The following is an 18,242-nucleotide window of genomic DNA, read 5'->3' as shown; positions in this document are numbered from 1 at the left end:
ATTAGTGGGAGGATACACAGCTAATCGCGTTCGGTATTTTTGACCGAAATCTAAACCGCTGAGCGTTCGGTGATGGGTTTTAACGAAATTTTGTGAAAAATTACCTAATTTCCGTAAAATATTATCGTTTATCTGTCAAACTTTGAGGAATTTCGGTAAAAGTTGCTACCTTTACCTTACCGAATGTTTCCTGTAAAACAAACTTAACGGTTGAGATTTCGGTAAAACATTACCGAAGTTGGTGTTTTTTTTCTAACTACATATGTAGGGTTTTCTCGTTTCAGAGAACGAGTAAAGGTTAAGCGCCTAGACAAACGGGACTGGTCACACGGGCTAAATACCTGTGCCCCATTCCTGGAAATTATGGACCATAGAGTGACATTAACCTTCTTAACAACGTCGCTCTCATCGTTTATGCCACGTATACGGAACGATTGGTACGAGAAGTCGTTGTTTTCTGATTTCAATAACAATAGTAACGCTGCACAGTAGGCTTGGTCGATTTTATGCTTGTAATGCATCTATGATATGCTGCAAGCATTAACAATGACAAGAAAAATTATGGAACTTGTCGATTCTATAATTTTCAAGGATTCTTTCAATGAATGGCTGTGTGAGTGTAGATTAGACTATACTTTGTTTAGATATACACTTTTCTAGTAAGCTGTTGTAAACTGATAGATTTTTTTTATTTTTAAATATCACGTTCACGTGGTTATAGTTGTTTTGTATCTATCGCTATCCGAATGTAACGATAGTCTACAAGTTGTACTGAAAATGTCAGATGATCCTCTTCTCTGTGTGAGACACATTGGGCGTTACTGGGTTAATAATAAAATAACTATTCACTCAGAGCCGTAGCGTGGTCCCATGGCGCCCTTGGCAAGCATCCAGATTTGCGCCCCATGACAATTGAACATTGTTATTCAAAAAATGTATTTCAGTGTTTCGAAAAAACAAATTCTCTTCGATTTTTTTTATACGAACACATTTTGCATTTCAAGAATCACACAATAATTAGAAATGGCATTTCAGATTCCTAACAGGAATAATGCATACATTTGCTCAAGAATCTTACCCTTTCTGTTTTTTTTTCAACTGAATTTTGTTTTCGAAAATACTTGAGTTGCAGTGGTTTTAAGGAATCCTCAAACGATGCATTTCACCAATTTTGGGCGATTAATTCAAATGGTTTTACCAGAATTTCCCAATAATTTTACCAAAGCTTACTTCTGAAATTTGATCAAAGTATTTTCCATAAGATCTGTAATCCTGAATAACCAGGACAAATTTCTGAAGCAATTTCTACATGAGTTTCTGTTGGAATCTCTAGAGGAATTCTTGCGGGAATATCCGGTGCATATTAAAATCCGGGAACATTTCAGCAAAAATTTCAAATGGAATTCATGGAGTAATTCTAGCAAGAATACCTGGGATAGTTCGTAAATAAATGCCTGAAGGAATGCTTGTAAAAAATTGTGGAGAACCACTGGAAGAACTCCTGAATGAATACTTGGAATGATTTTTGAATGAATCTCTGCAAAAGTTTCTTAAGAAATCTCAAGGAAGTTTTCTAATGAAAATACCTTAAATGTTTTATGAAGATATTCATAGAGACATATCTGAAGGAATCCATGGAAGGTTCTCAAAAGAATCATTTGGAGAAATTTTGTATAAAATCAATGGCAGGTTTTCCAGCGGAACACCAAGAGAAATTTCTAAAGAAATTCCAAATTTACTCAAGGAATTTATGAGGTGCATGAAAGGCTTTCTATGGAACTCTAGCAGAAATTTATGGATCAATCTCTAGTGAACATGGAACAATTTCAGAAGGATTCAATGGAAGATTTTCTAAGAATATGAGATTTTTTTTTCTATTTAAAGGGATTTATAAAAGGCTTTCTGAAGGAAACTTTGGTAAAATATCTGAAGAAATCTATATACGATTTTCGAAAAAAATATCTGGAAGACTGTTTGAAGGTGGGGCTGGCTCACCGACACTTCCGGTCCGCTTTAGTGCTTTATGCATCATTGTGGCCAGGTGTTGCTCTAGTTTTTCCAACTGTATTGTAAAGCATGAGCGGTGATCCTTGGCATACTTGTGTAAATTGGGGTAAGTACTCGAAATGTTGATCGATCACCGATTATTGCTGGCAGATGCAGTGGAAAGTTTGTCTTAATACGTATCAATCGTCTCTGACAAACGAGAAAAACTGACTTCACTGATTACCTGTCTCTGAGCCAAATTTGGTATAGAGTCTTCAGTCTCCGATTAATCGCTTCATGTTTGATGGAGGTTTTTAATCCAATGGGTTACATAGCCGCTATCCGAATGAAGAGAGTAATGTTCCGCGTAATATATCACAAATCGAAAGAGGTACGGTACATTACGTGGAGCGGATATACTGAATTGGGTACCAGACCAAGTCCCTGCTGGGTGGCGCTAAATAGGTGAGCCATAGACAATAGAATCGTCAATGTCGTAGGGCATAGTATGTGACTATTGTCGAAACAACACAATTTTTGGTCATTGTCCACTAAGCGCATAACTATGTTAGGGTCAAGATTAGGATGAAATCATTGGTAAAATATAATAACACTTTTTAGTTTGTGTAGTTCGATATTCGCATGGTTAATTATTTTATGAACAATGATTTTATTGACGAATCCGATTTAAAATAATTGAATAGTAATTTTTGTTAAGCCATATTATATTAAAATAATCACTATCATTATCAATGAATGCTATCCGCTCAAGATCTTTGCTACATTGAATTTAGAAGTACTAGAGGCTTCACTTATCAACAAATTAACAACAAACACGCTATAACAGTATCTAGAGAATCGTGGAGGGTGAGAAACCTGAACTAGTAGCAGTATTCATATAGATTAACAATTATACTCTACTATTTTCAATCATTGCAACATTATACTAATATGTGCGGGCCGCCCATTTGCGGAGTTGTGCGGCCAATTATTCTCTTTCCATTCCAGAAACGACCGTTTTGAAGCAAGAAGTGTCCCAATGGTCAACACAAACGGGACTTGTCCGAAACACACAAGATAAGTACAACAATTTTATAATCAGGCGCCCAACTCTTTCTACGACTTTGCTAATAGATAATGCAATATGCATACTTCAATATCAATTATTTGTTTGTTTGCGCGTTTATTTATGACACTATTGAAGCATTCGTGTCGCCGCGGAATAGTTTACAATTTATCTTATTTACATTTTTCAATTCACTTTAAAGTATCTAGCACTGCTTTTACAATTGTGTATGCAAACCTGTATCTTAATTATGTTCATTATTAATAGTAGTCTGATGAAACAAGTCTAGTGATTTTTTTTTTTTACCAAGGAATAGAAAGAGTTGGTGTCATAATCAATACAATACTTGAAACTGGAAACTCCTTATTTCCCCCTATGGGTTATAGGGAGGGGCGGGACATTCGAGCCTACTCATCAGTGGAAAGGACTTGATATGCTAATCGGTTTAGCATAGGGCAGATACAAGTCTACTGGTAGACGTATCGCCCAGCGAAACAACGCAGATTGGCCACGGCCCGGGGGTGCGTTGATTATAACAGAATAACAGAATATCTGGAAGACTGTTTGAAGGAATTCTAAGAGGGGAATTCTGAAGGAATCTCTGCTGAATTTTCTATAGGAATCCATGGTATTTACTGAAGAGTTTCTAAGTAATCCATATAGATTTTTTCAGGAATCTCTATAAGAACTACTGGAGGAAATTCTGGAAAATTTCTGAAGAAATACATTGAAGATTTTCCAGACAAAATTCCTGGACAAAAATTGTGAAATAATATTGAGAAATAGTGTTATGAATAATTTTCGAAGGATGTAGATGTAGATGAATTTCTGAAGGTATCCTTGAAGAAAATTTACAAATTTATCCCTGAAAGAATAACTACCGAAATTTCTGAAGGAAACTGTGGAAATTGTCTAATCAAATCCTTGGAGAAATATCAGGAGGAATCCTTTCACTCATTTCTGAATTAATTCCAAAATATCTTCCTGAATTTAGGGGGGGTCTCCAGTTAGCCTAGTCGTTAAGGCTATGGATCGCCAATCCGGAGACGACGGGTTCAATTCCCGTTCCGGTCGGGAAAATTTTCTCGACTCCCCGGGCATAGTGTATCATTGTACTTGCCTCACAATATACAAATTCATGCAATGGCAGGCAAAGAAAGCCCTTCAATTAAAAACTGTGGAAGTGCTCAAAGAACACTAAGTTAAAGCGAGGCAGGCCAAGTCCCTGTGAGGACGTCGAGCCAAAAAGAAGAAGAAGAACTTCCTGAATTTCTTAAGGAATAAACGAAAAATTCAATGAATGGGAAGAAAATCTTCGAAAGTAACCTCAAGACATTCCCCAGTGAGAATAATCAGGATTTTTTGAAACAAAAAATACTGTATTTTGAAAGCATTTGATTTTGCTTTACTCATTAAAAAGCTAAGATAGTTATAATAAATAAAATAGTAGATAAATTCTCAGGTAACATTATGGTAAGTGTTCAAAATAAATTAGAATAAACTGAAGAAATTTGAGAATACGGAAAACTCAAGAGCATATTACCAATCTTAAATACTGAAAATAGTGAAACCTTGATAACATTTAAGAAAACACTAGCATCATTCTGTTTTCCTCTAGCCTTAGGCCTTTTCGGCGCCCCTCTGATGCTGGCACCCTTGGCGGGGGCCAACCTGGCCAACCGCACGCTACGGCTCTGTTCACTCGTTGCCAAAAAAAATGTTTGTGATAGTTGCGAGTGTCACGATAAAATATATCATGCTTACGGATTCTAAATGAACTGTTGATATTATAATGACATTCCTGGAGCAAATTTTAAATATCATTCTCAGTACTTTACCTCTTATATCAATCACATCTTCATTTTAAAATATGATAATATTGAGTTTTTTTTCTCTACTCAGGTATAATACAAATTGTATTGAAAATAATAGTTATTTATGCAATGATTTTTTCATTATTCAACTCATTTGAGTTACATAATGTTCATAATGCAACCCAAATGAGTTGCAATATAAACATTATCCAACTATTTTTCATTATGCAACGCATTCCAGTTACATAATGAACCAGATCGGGAAATTTGGCCATTATGATTTTTTTAAGTGGGTTACACAGGGTGGCCACCCAGTCGGGAATTTCGGGAAAACCGGGAAAAGCTCGGGAATTCGAAACCACCGGGAAAAAGTCGGGAAAACCTCGGGAATTGTTGCTAGCCACCGGGAATTTCCAAAATTCTTAAATTTATACAGTCTCCACAAGCATAAGTACGAGAATCTGTGGAAAATGCAGCCAACAACTGTTAAACTATATAACATAGTGGGTGAACTGGCGTAAAAACCATTCTTGGAAATTAATATCTTGTCGTCGTGTTGTTACCTAACATCACAATTTGAACAATTTCAAAGATATTCTAAAGAAAATTCTGATGGAAAGACTGGTTGAGACATATTCAAATATTTATAGATTCATATGTCACTTATGCATTTCAGAATATACATGTTCTAGAAAACATCAAGCGTCCTATAAAAGTTTTATAAAACATAACAAAAAGTATAACTTCTTTCTAAAAATATATCCTTGTACAATCTCTAGGAGAATATTTGATATAGGCTTTGTCCTTTGAGCGAAAAGTCTTTGAGAAATTCGGAAAGGATGCTGATAAAATTTTGAATGAATGAATGAATTGCCCCAAGATTAAACTTAAATTAAACACTAGATTAAACATTATGAAATTCTGGATGAGTAACTCTGGTGATTTTTTTTTTACAATTTAAAAATAGTTAGTGAAAAACAATTGAAAGAATATTTGAAGGGATTTTTAGTATTTGATGGAACTCCTCAAAGCACGCCTTTTGTAGCTCATAAAACTATTTCTAATATTTTGTTTAAAAGATTTGTGTTGTTTTTCATGAAGTTTTTGGGTGTACTCATTTATTGTACTTGTGATTAAAAATGTTTGGAGAAAATCGGAGTAAGGAATCGGGAAAATCCGTTTTTGGCGAAGCTTTAGCAGAAGTCCCTGGTTAAACTCCTGGTTCAGCAAATTCTCGAGAATTTTGAGTACTCGTAGTTTCTAGTTAAACTACCAATTGAAATTCTCGCGGGAGTTCCAGTGAGTATTCAAAAGCATCTGGAGCAATATAGTTGTATGATTTATGTAAAAAAATAATCCTCAAATAATGATTCTGCCTCTACATTTTGGGGGAAATACCTAGGGGCAGGACAGATCTAACGAGAGAAATCCTGTGTTCGATGTGTTGTTCAGAATTCCTCACAGTTCCTCAGATTTTCTCCCATTTATACCAGAGTGTGATCTGGCACCAATGTCAGACTGCAAAGTGTTGGGTGTGCTGAATAAAAATTGCAGTTTTGGGGATGTCTTTCGACAAATTTCGTCGATCATCGACAAAAACAGTAACTCAGAATTTCTCAGAGTTGCTCTCGTTTGCACAGTGTCTTGCCCCTAGGGAAATACTTACTCAAAAACTAAACTTTCAGAAATTCCTGGAGAAATTCTGGACATATCTGAAAATGTGATCAGAAATTAAATCTCTGAGAGGTTTATATTGCAATCGCTGATGAAATAACTGAATGACTGAATGCTAGACGAGTATCAGACAAAATCTAAGATTTCTTTGATCTCTCAAATTTCTCCTAGAATTTACGATTCCAGCCTAAGTAACCTGCCTGACTTGCTGCAGTAGCCATTTACGGTATCATAAAGTTCTCCACTGGTTTTCTATTAAAATATCTTGAAAATGACCAGCATCAAAAATACTAAACTGAAGATTTCCCTAGAAATCGATTCCAAAATTCTTTCACGAGTAATCTTTCCAGATATTCCACAAAAAGTTTATCCAGAAGTTTTTTTTGTTGGCAGTTTGCTATTTCCTATTAGTTTCCCAAACGAACTTACCAAGAATGTTTTAGAAGAGATTTTTGGAATACTACTAAGAAATCCACTAATAATAAGTTCGTAAATCCTATAATCGTACTGAGAATTTCGACCCCCTCAGGATTATCTTTTTTATTTTTATTTGCTTAAACAAATGCATAATTAGTACTAGTTGGTCATCTATGACTTTAAGGAATGTTTAATGAAGATGTCGTTACTTCAATGCCCATCATTGAATACGAGACAAACAACGCATACCTTATTTTCAAGTTCATATGAATACTATGTTTAATCCAAGGATTTAAAAATATTCAATATCAATTCTCTTATTTATTTTCTTAGTAAGTTACGTTTAATTTTCACTGTAAAACATTCTATTTTAAAATCGGGAAAAATGTCAAAATACTATCGGGAAAACCGGGAAAAACTCGGGAATTTTATTTGTCGCTCTGAGTGGCCACCCTGGTTACATAAAATAGAAATTATGATACTGAATTGCATAAACAATATAATGAGCATCCCTCACACCAAGGTATTTATATAATGGAAGGTTAAGCAGGTCGTTTAGTTTGTGGGAAAAAGCAGAGGAAGCCAAATTTCAAAGGAATTTGCTGAGGGGGGGGGGGTGTTTGTTTTCAGAATTTCTCACGGTGAAAAAATAATGGCCGCTCAGCCAGTTTTGACATCTAAGACTACCTTAGAATATGTAAATACCTTGCCTCACACTATGCTGTAGAACAGTTCCCTAACAAAGACGCGAAAGGATTGTGTGTGGTGGAGCAGGTCACAGATTCTCACTTAGCACTCCTCAATCGTCTCCATCATGAGCCCTACAGAGAACCCCAATGTACAACATTAGAATATGCTATATGTACAGGGGATAGACAAAATGATCGGGACAGGCAAAATTTTCACTTTGCCAAAAATGTTCAGCTAGCTGTAACTTATCGAAAAGTGCATCAAATATTCTGAATTTTTTGCTGTAAGCTCTTCAACTAGTTGTGTATCAGTGAACAAAATTTGGAAAAGATCGGACAATTCTTCACGAAGTTATAAAGATTTTTGAAAAAGGTAAAATTATTCGATAGCCAACTTTGAGCTGCTATATCTCCGGATTCAATGAACCGAATGCAATGAAATTTTGACCATTTATGACTTATATAATGAGCTATGAAAAACCAATGACTTAACTTAATATTCTTAACACGGAAGAAAATTATAACGATTAGATTATTTTTCTAATAAAACACCAAATTATCCAAAACATCAACATCGTTTCAAAAATCAAGATGCAAATTATAGTTCATTTGATTTCCCTCTAATTGACTTATATATAAATGTGTTTTAAAGGAAAGTAACAACATAGCCGCCAATAAATTGGAAAAGTAATGGAATGCATATTAAAAATAGACCAATTTAATAAAAAATCGTGAAAAAAGTAAAATCGCTATAACTTTTTCTCTTGTTAAAAATTTCAAGTTAAGTCAAATGCTTTCCAGAGTTCATTATATAAGTCGTGAATGGTCAAAATTTCATTGCAATCGGTTCATTGAATCCGGAGATGTATCAGCTCAAAGTTGGCTATCGGATAATTTTACCTCTTTCAAGAATATTTATAACTTCGCGGAGAATGGTCCGATCTTCTCCAAATTTGAACCACTGATACACAACTAGTTGATGAACTTACAGTAAAAATTTGAGAATATTTGATGCACTTTTCGAAAAGTTACAGCTAGTTGAACATTTTTTGCAAAGTGAAAATTTTACCTGTCCCGATCATTTTGTCTATCCCCTGTATGTACCGGCCGTACCGGCTGATCCTTAAGTTCTCTTAGTCTATAGTTGACTGATTGCTCGAACAGAGCGTTCGTTAGCAATACAGTAGTTCCGTTCTGAGAGTTCTGTTCTAGCATCTCTCTAGCGTTCGTTCGTTGGTGACCAATGTGATGATGTAGGAGTGTTTGTAGGTCGCGTAACCGTCGCGTAGGGTAACATTGATAGTGCCGGTGTTCGGTCTATGTAAGGTAGGTACTCGAGCGCGCCCGCGCGATTTCTCTCTCACTTGATAGAAAAGAAGTGAGTCTCTGGAAGACCGCGCGCCAACAACAACACGCGGATGGATGCATGACGACGATGATGACGACTGTGTTCGGTGGTTGGTTGATGTTGAATGTGTAGTATGACTAAACGAAAGAAAAAAAAAGGTAAACAAGAATTAAGTCTAGTAAGCGTTCCGGGGGAGCACTGCTGGCTGGCTGGTGGGTTCGCAGTTTTCGTTTGAACGTTGGAGCAGAACGTTGATAAAGAGTTCTGGGTTTTGCATTCCCTTTTTGTTCTCGCGACTCGCGACTCGGTGAAGATAGTCTTTGTAGGGCCATTCGTTGGGCTTGTGGGACTAAAAGTGTGAGAAAAAAAAAACTTGTTGAATAGGAGCAGAAGCTTCGCAGCAGAACGTGATTTAGTTTTCCTATAACGTAAGTACTCGCACCGGTTAATCGAACCCATAGGATAGAAACAGGAGCAACAAGTTTTTATACCAATAAGGGAGTGGAGACCTTCGAACAAAGAAACATGATTGGTTCCTCATCCAGGGATGGATGAAGATGATGACTCTAATTGTGGGCGGTTGAGTCTGGCGCGATGATAAAGCGGTTCATGCTGTACCTGAATACCTGAGAATGTAATTTTACGGTGGCTTTTGGTAAACAATGTTTGTCATTCTTATGAGCTTAGTACAAGCCGTTAGACGTCAGGGGCATACCAAATTGGAAATGAGGCGCAAAATATTTCTATTAGACATGGGATGATGGCAGTGAGTATGTAGGCCGGGGCTAACATACACAGACTTTTAGCTGATAAGCCAATCGTCAATGCCGTCGATTTGAGGATTTGTTTTGAATAGTAATTCAAAGACTGTTTGAATTTGAAATAATAAAAACGTCGACACTGACCGGCGGCGATAGCCATATCTCGCCGAGGGACGTGCTCGGTTGATAAACACGCAGTTGATGTAGGAAGTCGCTGTTTTGGATTTGGATGGATTAGTGGTTGTGGGCTGGCATGGTTCTGTACGAAACCAGGTATTTCAAAGGAAGTGCATCATCTGCTCTAGAAGACATTAATAGCGGTTTTATGATGCTCATAAAAGTGAGTGGCAATGATTAAAAGTTAAGAACGCAACCAACACGTTGTGTGAGAATCTTTCTCTGTAATGATTATTCAACAACTGTATTCATTATTTGTATACACTTTATTGCCGATACTTCAATATTACATACAATGATTCACACTCTAGACAACAATAACAACATCTCCACATATGACAGATACTCAATGTAAACATACACGCTAAACGTAATAGAGTAATACAATAATTTATCATGTGCATACCACAAGGTACCACATCTCGTTTTTTCTCCAGATCCGCAGCAAGGTCACTCCACGTTGTTTCGCTTATAGTCTCCTCAGTTTATGAACGTCTCGCTTCAGTCTCACATCAAAATTAGAAGTACAGTCATCCATTTGGTCATCCATCTCTGCTCGGCATTTTGGTAAATTACTTGGCCGTTACTTGTGGTTGTACCTAAAAAGAAATATTATTTTGACCCAAATATTTTCCCAAATCCCAAAATATTTTTAATACTGAGTGTCAAGCTAAATATTAACTTTGCTGATGAATTATTTGAATTGCTTTCCTCTTCTCAAATGTTTTCAATGACAGCTAGCATGCAAACATTGTATACTGCCCACTGATTTTTTTTGACATGTCCTTTCATAGAAGAATCTCATACAAAAGGTATGTATATTCAGATTATTATTCAGACATTTTTTTTAACTAATATGTCGGAACACTGCACGAATGTTACAGTGGAAAAATTATCAATATCCATTAACTCGTTTTCGATCCAAAGTGTCCAAGTGTCATACAAACACTATTTTATTTTATGTTTTTTTTGGCGAACTTTGCTGGAACTCGTTTCTTGTTCAGAATATATTCAGAAGTTTGGCTTAACAGATTTTGTTTTCTAAATATCGAAGGGATTGATACTTTTTTTTAATCAAATCACGATTTCGAAAAACGTCACTTGTCCAAAGCAATATTTGTAATACTAGTTTTAGCTAAATAGTAATTTGAAAACTTGAAAACATCATTTTTTTTTGAATTATATTTTATATATATTGTTCACAAAACTCGCACCCGCACTAGCTGTTTGAAAGTATAGTAGAATATTAATATTCATTCTTTTTTTTCATGTTGTAATCCTATAATTATCTCAAATTCTTAATACATACATCATCGTCCCAGTACCAAATCGAAGTCACGCATTCAAGCACATGCAAAGTTGCAGTTGTGACGTAAATTTGAACCGGTTGCTGGTATTGCGCATCATTAAGCTACTTAAGAGCTGAAATTAGCACTAATCTAAATCGAGTTGCTATGTTTATAAGTAGGTTAAACATCAATTTTCGCCCCGCCAGTCACTTCGGCTTCCAACCGAAAACGTAATGATAGTAGCCAATTATTATATACAAAGCAATTTTCTCCAGATAACAAAATAAATCGATCATCTTATTGGAGCACTTTTCGACGGTTCACCTATATAGGTGTCCACGGTTTTAGGAATCATGTTTCCGATAATTTCGGAATTCTTATGATTTACCATTTACCTTTCAAACTGAATGAGTTTATTTTTACGGTTTGGTCGTTCAATAGGTTTACATTCTACGATGCATATTTTCCCTCATTAACTGGTGATTCGTGCTCAATCAAACCTATTTTAACATTACAAAACCAAAAATTTGTTCCTTTGATGTCGCTCTTTTGGGTTCTGAACTGTAGGACTTATTTTAATGGTGTACCTCCAAAATATTGCAAAAGCACCTCAACATGTTATGTTCTCACTCTAGATACCTAATGAAGCTATTTCAACAAGCCTTTTCCAAATTATTCGCATTCAATGTACCGTCAAAATTTAGAACTTTTTATCTTTAAGTAACTTTGATTTTCTACATATGCCTATCATACTGATAATATTCTCAGTTCGTTGGATCGGACTAGAATATTCTGCATTATTGCAAAGCTCAATCATCTGTCTATCATATCACTTATTTCACATTTTTTCGATGAAATACATCCTATTTTTTTTTTTGTTAACGACTACAAGTCTGACGTAGTGCACACTGACCATGATTGTCTGTGTCATGATGGCCCTTACGCTTGCTCTACGATTCATTTCTTTGTACTGAAACAATTTAAAGCACGTTTTTATTCAAATTTTCAATGAACTCATAACACAAATATAACTTATACATGTACACGCATTTTTATTGGTAAAAATCCATGAATTTGATATATAAATTTTATTTATACACACATATTCGTTTTCCACGCTGGATCACACATAAAATCGATGGAGCTTATATAAACTATGTGTATCTACACATGAATAGAGTTATCTATGACAAATTGCAAAAATCTATGTGAGCGACACATGCATACAATATTTGCAGTTTTTTCAGTGTATGAAATCTAAAAATTCAAACAAGGTAACATGTTAGTAATGGTACCTGTTTGCATTAATAAGCTCGACTGAAAAACAAACCTCATAATCCAGCTTTCATTAGATATATCTATTCCTGTAGTTACAGAAATGATTATCTTTTTTTATTCCAATATCTTGTGCTTTTGATATACTGTACGTTATTCTCCTCAATAATAGTTTCAATACTTCTTTAACTGATCAAATTTTGTCTCTTCCTATAAGGAAATTATTGTGCAGAATTTGTTGTTGAGCGTAATGCTGTACCTTGTTCTCTAACTTGTGCCACAGTTCTTGGCAAGATGGCCACTCATTAGCAAAAATGGCACTATATCCAGTGTTAGGCAATCATAAGTCAAAATGCCCCTCCTGACAACACATTCAATAGGTTATAAAGCGCTTTTTACTCGAATTCCTGAGACTTCTAGTTAAGCCGAAAAGTTTCATTTTTTATTGTTCGATTTTTTTAAATATCCAATTCAACTAGCCATTTGACTAGCATGATAATTAACAGGTTAGTGGTTAGCAACTGCTCTGAATATGTCGTCTAGCTTAAACGAATGCTTTAACTGTCAGTCAAAACTTCATATCTTGCAAACTACCAAGACAGTTTAATTATTCTCACACATTGATGTTAATTTTCTTGAAGTTACATTTTTAGTCTTGTAACAGGACAAAGCATTAGTTAAATCATGTCTTCATATTAATTTGGTTTCAAGAGCCAACCCTTTTTACGTCTCGTAGACTTATTATACTTTGCTGAGCAATGATAACTTCAATATATATCACCTGAGGTGGGTCCACAACAATCTCAGTATCAGCTCAGTTATATTCGCATTTGGAACATATTCAAATACTATTCGTTCCTGTTTTTCTAGTCACGCTCAGCCTAAAGTTTAGTTTTGTCTTTCGCCTTCTCAGCTGCCACTTAATTGGTGTGAAATTTCATTTTTAATGGTTCAATTTAACTAAAAAGCCCAGATTGGAGTTCAAGAGAAATCGCTCAAGAAACTTCTAGAACGATCCCTGGCAGAAACTTTCTACGGTGACTGCCATTTGAACTGTCATTTTTTCGCAACTGCGTACTGCGATCGAAGAAAAAACGGTTTCTTGAGTGATTCAGCCAAGCAATTTCCCATGCCTCAAGATGGGCCGAGAAATTCCTTCTGATCTGCAAACAGCCCTTAAATCTGCGTTGGCTGGTAATCTGTTTCTTACGAAATTTACGACACTGTTGCGTTTTTAGTACTATAATTTTTAATAACACAATTCGCCTTATACGGCTCTACAAAGAATCGACTATATCTGCCTTGCAGGTCTTACCGCCTTCAACGGCATTTCCACCTTCAACGGCTTTTTCCGCCTTCAACAGCTTTTCACTCTCCGACGGATCTTTCCGTTATCGACAGTTTTTCGCCTTAGTCGGCTCTTCTGCCTATAACATTTTTCCTGCTTCCCGCCTTCAACGGCTTTTCTATCTGTAATCATTTCCGCCTTTTACGGCTATTTCAAGAATGTCGCCTTCATTAGCTTGTAACGCCTTCATTGGCTTTCATCGCCTTCACTGGCTTTTAACAGCAACGGCAAAATTTGATTTCAAAATATTGTTTCACCTCTACGCCTTCCTCGGCCATCCGGTTAACAAATCAATACTTCATTCATCATTCAGCATTTAAGTCTAGATTTAGGACAACAACCCTATTCAACGAGTACCAATATCACAATCAACAAAACTTAGGTTTTCTTCACAGTTCTTTATCTGACAATAGTGATTGTCATCGATTTGAACTAAACAATACCGATCACCATCAAAATCTCTCACAGGTTGATCATTGTCATTAGTCGAAGGTACAAATAGATCGTTTTATTCATATTGAACAGTTAGTACACAATATTTACCTTTTTGATTCCAATGTTGAAATTCAATCACAAGTCATCACCTGGAGGTCATCACCACTCTGCATGCACCACACACACACCACTCATCTCTTTCTTTTTCCAAAGACAACACTTCCCGAACCGAAATTAAACTAATTTCACATGCACTGTTCACCGTTCTCGTCGCCAATGTGAGAATCTTTCTCTGTAATGATTATTCAACAACTGTATTCATTATTTGTATACACTTTATTGCCGATACTTCAATATTACATACAATGATTCACACTCTAGACAACAATAACAACATCTCCACATATGACAGATACTCAATGTAAACATACACGCTAAACGTAATAGAGTAATACAATAATTTATTATGTGCATACCACAAGGTACCACACGTTGTACCCTGAAGCCAAGTCCTTGCTCCTAACATTTAGGGGATTTACCCAAATGCTTGCTTTGACTCGAATTGGCATTTAGTAATTACTAAGGTGTTTGATTTGATTTTTGATCTAGTTTTTACGTTCAACCACGAATCTTAAAACTTGAAATTTAGTGTAAAACAACTTATATTTGTTCAAGTTTTTTTTTTTCAACTAAGAGCATAATTCTTCTCCGAGGGCGTATGCGATATTTGAATTTGAAACTACAGGGGGTGGCCAAAATGTTTGGATTAGGCGACTTTTTTTTCTCACAAAAAAGTTCAACAAGCTGTTACTTTTCATAGAGTGTATCAAACAATTTTGACTGTTTGTCAACCTACACTCAGTAGCAAAAAAAAAAAATCCGAGTCGATTTTGTCTCCCAATATCCGTCATGTTCAATTTTCTGTAACTTTGGCAATTATCAATATTTTAGGCTGAAAATTTCATCACTTCATCATCAGTATTGTGACAATCTATGGACAAAATTTCAAGTTATTAGAATTTTTAATTTTTGAGTTATGATAACTTATGTGAGACAAGTCGTTTTTTGACATACTAATTTCAAGAATCCCTATTTTGGTGAAAAATTGAAACATCTTTATAAAAATTTCACTGCGAAGTCAGATTACATAGGAAATCATGTGGTGAAATTTTGAAATGTTTTCTTCCAGTGGTTTGGGCCACAGATATCGTCAAAGTTGAAGTACTAATTTGGGTGCCTACAATTTCCACTCCGTACTGAACGTGCTGAAACACTGGTTAATCAAATCAAAAGTTAATCAAGCGAGTCTAAATTTACCAATGATGCACATACAATAAGTTGACAAACAGTCATAACATGAGATTTGTTGATGCACTCTATGAAATGTTACAGCATGTTGAACTTTTTTGTGAGAGAAACAAAATTGCCTGTCCCACATATTTTGGCCACCCCTTTAGTTTAGAAACTCTATGAGCAAGTCTTTTTTTTTTTCAATTTCTCCAGAAAACCTAAAAAAATCATCTTGAATTTTTAACTTGAAAGTGCCTTCTATATTCAGGGCTCTTACAAGATTTCGAAAATATCCTCCATGAAAATCCCGAACAGGACAAATCTGCGACACTAATATGAATGAAAACATAACAAAGCTTTAATCTATTTCAAATGTAATGAAAAATATGTGGGACATTCCAACTATTTTGAGTTGTGAAAACTTGTGACGTCTCTCCCCTGGAAAGATATGAAGAAATTTACAATGTTCTTGTGTGTTGTTTATTGTTTGTACTTGAAAAATTACTGAGAAAATTGTTTTCAAAACTTGGTAAGGTTTCGCGGTGCTCGATCTGAAAACCCCTGTCCTAAGAAGTTCATCTAATGACAGTGAAGAGAATTGGCAGAGATAAGAGGCACAAAACAAGCAACAAAGAAGACGCGGCGATTATTCTTTATCCCTACTGGTAACAGATAATGACATGATCTCGAAATTTTTTGTTGCGGACAAAACGGAAGCTGAATTTGTTGCGTACTTTTCAACTCGTGAATAATCAATTATTACTAACCCAAAATTGAATCTTTTTGATGATACATATTCAGTAGCGTTGCAGTGTTTACCGACTCGAAGTTACCGCTCGAAAAACATAATGCAAGCCTCGAAAATCTCTAAACTAGTGGTGCACGATCTTTGTCCTATCCTGTTCAAGTTGGGACAAACCTATGTCGCATTGGGTAGAATGTCGCAACAAATTCAGGTTGCGACATTGTCGTTATTGTTGCGCGATGGTTGAATTTTGATTCACTGTCTAATGATAATAAATGGGAATTTCCAAAACGATTATTCCAGGGATACCCTCAGCAAGTCCAACGTGGTCGAAAAAACACATTTTTTTTCAAAGATACAGTGTGTGTTTAATTAACTCATTGAGAGATAAATTAGTGGAAAAATTACAACTTGTTTTGGTGGGATTCGAACCCACGACTCCGTATCGCCAGTCTGGCGCTTTAACCAACTAAACCACAGAACAGGTTACGATTCTGTGAAAAATAAAGGCAAGCTGGATTCCGAGCACCACCCGAATCGGGTCCATCTTTCGCAACTTTATCTCTCTTTCGGCTTAGATGTCAATCTCTCACACGATCGCGGTTGTGCCTTCGAAATGATGAGTCCTACATGGATTTTTTTTTTCATTAGGAATTCAAGACACTCAACCAAAGGAGGAATATGTCAAAAGTCCTCTAAAACTCCTGTAGGAAATCTCTCCAAGGGATCCAAAACTTTTTTTTAAGAATTTCATTGGACATTTCCTCAGGATTCCAGCAGTAGTTTATACATATATTATGTTAACGAAGGTGGCCCACACTTATATAAAAACTAAAATTTCAGAAAATACCAACTCTTACCTCCTAAATAAGTTGTTTTGGACTCCCAGAAGCTACGTTTAAAATTTGAGCAAAATCGGTCTAGCCCAAAAGAGTGCTCAACAGGCTTAAAGTTGGTATGGGAAAACTTGACCAAATGTATGCATAAATCTTAAGTTGTCGATTTTTGCCGCTAGGTGGCACTATAAGCGTTCAACAACCGGGGGTCCGCGGCCCCCTGGGGGGCCGGGAAGCCAGTCTAGGGGGGGCGCGATGTTACCAAAAAAATTGTTAAATTTTTATTCTATTTTGTGCAAATTATATCAATTTTTAATTGTGTATACCGTCACCTCCAAAAGCCACAATTTGAGGAGCAAATTTTCAGTATAAAACGCTTCCAGAAGAAAAAAATTTCGGCTGCGCCGCTATTTTTTAGCTAGGGGTGATACACAAATTATGTCACGCAAAAATCGACCATTTTCAAAACCCCCTTCACCCCTTGTCACACTTTTTGTATGGGACCTTAATATTTTTTTTGTATAGATCGTCACGTTCTGCAAAACCCACCTCCCCCTAAAAGCGTGACGTAATTTGTGCACGGCCCCTTATGATTCAAATTGAATGTTCATGATATCATTTTTACGAAATGTGAGTGTCATTGATCGTCGAAAATCCCTCCCACAGTAAATTTCTGGCTACGTCACTGTACCCAAAAAAAAAACTCGGTTTCGTTCATTTAATTCATATTTTTTTTCTAAAAATTTTCATTGGGCCGCGGATGTTTTGACAATTCGTAAAGGGGGTCTCCACCTCAAAAAGGTTGGGAACCCCTGGCCTAGGGTAACTGTTTTCACAGATGTCGCATCACTTTGCGGTCTTCGGCAAAGTTGTTTGACGTATAGTAATCTACAAGAATATCAAAGGGTTTTATTCACAAACGCTTACAGAGCCACCTTGCGCCAATAATCGAAAACCTAATATTTCTGCATAAATTTGGCCAAGTTTTCCCACACAAACTTCAAGCCTGCTAAGCGCCCTCTTAGACTTGACCGATTTTGCTCAAATTTTGAACGTAGCTTCTGAAAGCCAAAAACAACTAAATTCAGAGGT

The 18,242-nt window shown here is 36.0% G+C and overlaps 1 protein-coding gene across 2 annotated transcripts in view; it reads left to right on the top strand.

The window, feature by feature from the left end:
* The first annotated feature begins 9,213 nt into the window (after nt 1-9,213).
* LOC109431003 (alpha-tocopherol transfer protein-like) overlaps nt 9,214-18,242 on the top strand; it is a 111,820-nt gene continuing 102,791 nt past the window's right edge. For both annotated transcript variants that reach the window (XM_029871473.2, XM_029871472.2), the window contains exon 1: nt 9,214-9,422. The gene's annotated coding sequence lies outside the window, so the exon portion shown is untranslated. The remainder of the gene's footprint in view (nt 9,423-18,242) is intronic.

This window comes from Aedes albopictus, chromosome 2 (genome assembly GCF_035046485.1).
Source record: "Aedes albopictus strain Foshan chromosome 2, AalbF5, whole genome shotgun sequence".
NCBI classification, from domain to species: Eukaryota; Metazoa; Arthropoda; class Insecta; order Diptera; family Culicidae; genus Aedes; species Aedes albopictus.
Note: the sequence above shows the minus strand (reverse complement) of the source record. Positions and strands in the feature narration are given on the sequence as shown.